Source organism: Palaemon carinicauda, chromosome 3 (assembly GCF_036898095.1).
Source record: "Palaemon carinicauda isolate YSFRI2023 chromosome 3, ASM3689809v2, whole genome shotgun sequence".
NCBI classification, from domain to species: domain Eukaryota; kingdom Metazoa; phylum Arthropoda; class Malacostraca; order Decapoda; family Palaemonidae; genus Palaemon; species Palaemon carinicauda.
In genome coordinates, this window is record NC_090727.1 from 116,368,005 (window position 1) to 116,373,004 (window position 5,000).

Genomic DNA, 5,000 nt, shown 5'->3' on the forward strand with positions numbered 1-5,000 from the left:
CTATCATGAATGAAATAGTATTTGAAATGTTTGAATATATCTATTTAAAACTGACTAGAAACAGTAAGGTATTGAATATAATATCATTGTATAGACCAGCAGGGAGTAATATGAGGAAATTCATTGAAGAATTTAGTATTCTTGTGGGTGTGGTGGACGATATTAAAAATACATTAATTGGTGGAGACTTTAATTGTTGGGTAGATGATGAAAACGATTGTAAGGCTAAAGAACTCAAGGAAGTATTTGAGATGTTTAGTTTAATAAACAGTGTTTTGGTATCAACGTCAGTAGGTGGTCACACACTCGTCTTGGTCATATGTGTGAAAGATTCTGACCTAATAAGAAACCGAAGTGGAACCAGACTTTGAGATCTCAAAAACACTTAAAATTATCACTTTTGATGTTAATATAAATTGCATCAGAGTATTGAAAAATGGATCACATATAGGGAACGGGAAAATTTTGACGCTGAGAATTTTATTGAAGCTAGTGTAGCGCAAATGTCTTGTGAGAACATACAATGTGAACATATGGTAGATAGAGAATGTGTTGGGTGTTATACCAAGAAATATAATGACAATTTTGGAAAAATGTATGATACCATGTGTCCCATAAAGAGCAAATAAATAGTTGTACGCGAAAATGTTAGATGGTATAATAGTGAGCTATTAAAGGCAAAAAGACATAGACGTAAGATGGAAGGTAGATGGAAAAGAGCCAAATCCTCACAAGCCAGAAATCTATATAATAAGGTCAGAAATGACTATAACATCCTGTTAGAAAAAAAAAAAAATAGAAAATTCTACAACGGCGAAAGTAAAAAAACTAATAACATGAGGGAGTTTCACAAAAACCTAGATGATTTGATGGGATTAAAGAGAAAATATGTCTTGCCTGATAATGTTTGTGCAGAGAAATTTGCTATATTCTCCAATGAAAAAATAGATAAAATTTATAGAGGTTTCTCCCAAAATCACTTGGAAGGACAGTCAGTTATGCCAGTGAAGGAGGGTAAGAAGTTAATAAAATTTAAGGAAATAAATATGTGCAACTTGTTAAAGGTTATGAGAGAAATGAAGAATACATATTGTGGAAACGACCCTTTCCCAAACAGTTCAATAAGTGAAGCTCCAAACAAGCAAGTTGTATATAATATTTACCTGAACATAATTAACCTAAGTACATCACAATCCTGTTTTCCTAGCTGTGAAAAAAACTGCGTTGATCAAACCAATATACAAAGGAAAAGGTGATGTAAACTAGCTAAATTCATATAGGCCCATTTCAAATTTATCCTACATGTCGAAGCTTATTGAAAAAATCATAAGTGAGCAATTATGGGCGCATATTGATGAGTTGGAGGTATTCCCGGAAAATCAATCGGCCTACAGAGCTAATCACTCTACAGAAACTACCTTATTGTCAATAATGAATGATATTATAGGTCTTCTTGATGAGGGAAAGTGTGGAATTTTGATTATGTTAGATCTTAGTGCTGCTTTTGATACTGTTGTGTACGAGTACTTACTTGACGACTTAAATTCCATTGGAGTGACTGAGGAAGCACTGGAATTTTTGCGAAGTTACTTAATGAATAGGAAGACTATTGTAGAAGTTTCTGGAAACCGATCCAGTTAGAGAATTCTTATGAAAGGTGTACCACAGGGTAGTTTTCTGGGCCCTATCTTGTTCAACATATATACTATGGAGCTATCACACATCTTGAAAAAACTAAAAGTGGGCTTTAAACTATATGCAGATGATACTCAGTTCTACCTTTCAATTTCAACAACACAAGATACAAAGAAGAAAATTGATGAGATAATGACTGAAATAAAAACATGGATGCAGAGGAAAAAGCTTAAATTAAATGATGATAAAACAGAATGTATGTTTTTTGGCACAAAGGTGGTTTTGAAGAATTACCAGTTATTTCAAAGTATAAAAATTGGTGACGCTGATGTTAGGATTGTACCTGTTGTGAAAAATTTGGGTGTACTGATAGATTGTAATTTGTCAATGAAGGACCAAATAGTGAACACAGTGAAAGTGTGTAACTACCACCTGAGAAACATAGCATTTATTAGAAAATATTTAACAGAGGGCAGTACAAAAATTTTAGTGATGAGTCACGTAATATCAAGGCTTGATTATTACAATTCTCTGTACTATAAATTGCCCAATACACTACTAAGAAAGCTTCAAAATTTGCAAAACCGGGCGGCTAGACTGATAAAAGGCAGTAAACTACAGGAGAGAATAACTCTTGCATTGATCGATCTACATTGGTTACCTGTTAAGGCTAGAATTGAATTTAAGATTTGCTTGTTGACTCACAAAGCACTTACAAGTGATAAGCCTAAATATCTTTGTGATTACTTGGTCCCCTACCCTCAAGCTACCAGCGCTGCTGTAAGAGTTAGACATGCTGATGACCCACATAGACCATTCGAAATTAGTGTGAATCATGCAATAGGAGGAAGAACGTTTAGTTATGCTGCACCAAGACTCTTCGACGACTTTCCACTTGATGTCAAGAATAGCAAAAATGTGGCAGCTTTCAAAAAACCTGTAGACTATATGCAGATGATACTCAGTTCTACCTTTCAATTTCAACAACACAAGATACAAAGAAGAAAATTGATGAGATAATGACTGAAATAAAAACATGGATGCAGAGGAAAAAGCTTAAATTAAATGATGATAAAACAGAATGTATGTTTTTTGGCACAAAGGTGGTTTTGAAGAATTACCAGTTATTTCAAAGTATAAAAATTGGTGACGCTGATGTTAGGATTGTACCTGTTGTGAAAAATTTGGGTGTACTGATAGATTGTAATTTGTCAATGAAGGACCAAATAGTGAACACAGTGAAAGTGTGTAACTACCACCTGAGAAACATAGCATTTATTAGAAAATATTTAACAGAGGGCAGTACAAAAATTTTAGTGATGAGTCACGTAATATCAAGGCTTGATTATTACAATTCTCTGTACTATAAATTGCCCAATACACTACTAAGAAAGCTTCAAAATTTGCAAAACCGGGCGGCTAGACTGATAAAAGGCAGTAAACTACAGGAGAGAATAACTCTTGCATTGATCGATCTACATTGGTTACCTGTTAAGGCTAGAATTGAATTTAAGATTTGCTTGTTGACTCACAAAGCACTTACAAGTGATAAGCCTAAATATCTTTGTGATTACTTGGTCCCCTACCCTCAAGCTACCAGCGCTGCTGTAAGAGTTAGACATGCTGATGACCCACATAGACCATTCGAAATTAGTGTGAATCATGCAATAGGAGGAAGAACGTTTAGTTATGCTGCACCAAGACTCTTCGACGACTTTCCACTTGATGTCAAGAATAGCAAAAATGTGGCAGCTTTCAAAAAAACCTGTAGACTTATCTTTTTAGAAAGTGTTATAATAGTGACCTAAAAACTATTAAGCCTGAATACAAATGCTAGCGAAATAACTGATAAGATACAGAGCAAAATATTAACTGGAAAGAAATTGTTTTCACACACCAAGGCCTGGCTGAACAGACTTTTAGTGTCTGATGGAGGGCGAGAAATAAACCCGTAAAAGTAAAAGTAAAAGTAAAGTAATACTCTCTCTCTCTCTCTCTCTCTCTCTCTCTCTCTCTCTCTCTCTCTCTCTCTCTCTCTCTCTCTCTCTCTCTCTCTTTCCAATTAAGTATATCTGGAATAGAATATGGGAACTTCACATTAATCAATATCTAATCCATATTGTATTGAAATCAGTTTTATGAATTTGGATACCGAAGACAGAAAAGATTTAAGAAATTATTGCGTCGTAGCTACTCCCTAAAGTGGGTTGGACCAATCCAGGTCCCATTCATCTTAGAGAATCTAGTCTATAACTTCGGTCTTGGGGTCTCGGTAACTAGTCAGCCCATACCTCTGGAACAGGCCAGACATGTAGGAAGGGACAAAACCTATTGCATTCTCAACGTGTAGTGGCTTGCCGGTGCAGCTTTAATGTTTGCTGATAAGAAAAAAAAAGTATTTTTTTTCTAACGGCGGTTTATTTCTGGTTTCAAAGAAATTTTCACGTTATATCATGGAATGTGTATTAGAACGTTTAAAAACAGAAGCAATTGTGATATAACTTGAGAGATTTTTCTGCTGTTGAAGGAAACGAGTTAGAGAGACGGATTATATCGAAGGTTGTCAATGAGCAGAGAAGCTGGACGTGAAAATGATGCTGATTGCGATATTCGCCTTTGGGATTTTGTTCCAGACAGAGGCATTCCAGATATGATCGAATAACACCGATTCCTCTGACGGTCCGTCCCCAGTCATCACCCTCAGAGTTGAGACGAAAGAAACGACATCCTACACATCCTACCCTCAACGAGAAGATGACCCGATGTTGAATATAACATCCAAGCTATATCCAGATGTTCCCAAATCTTCTTATGATGTCAGTATTGCATTACCTACCGAAACAAATGCCACAATCTTCACAAATACTGACATATCCTTATCTTACGAAGCAGATGATTCGTTGCTCCGTCAAAACAATGCCACTGTGTTCCCAGATGATTCCACTTAAACAAGTACCATACTGTCACCTGATCACCACAGTGTCACCTGATAACAGTACCACAGTGTCACCTGATAACAGTACTACAGTGTCACCCGATGACAGTACCACGATGTCACCTGATGACAGTACCACAGTGTCACCTGATGACAGTACCACAGTGTCATCTGATGACAGTACCACAGTGTCACCTGATGACAGTACCATAGTGTCACCTGATGACAGTACCACAGTGTCACCTGATGACAGTACCACAGTGTCACCTGATGACAGTACCAGAGTGTCATCTGATGACAGTACCACAGTGTCATCTGATGACAGTACCACAGTGTCACCTGATGGCAATACCAGAATGTCACCTGATGACAGTACCACAGTGTCACGTAATATTATTACCACTGGATTCCCAGAGCATAATTTCACAGT

General features: G+C 36.5%; 1 pseudogene; it reads left to right on the forward strand.

Annotated features, from left to right (window-relative positions):
- The window catches only part of LOC137633634 (uncharacterized), a 13,357-nt pseudogene that overhangs the window by 1,548 nt on the left and 6,809 nt on the right, over nt 1–5,000 (forward strand).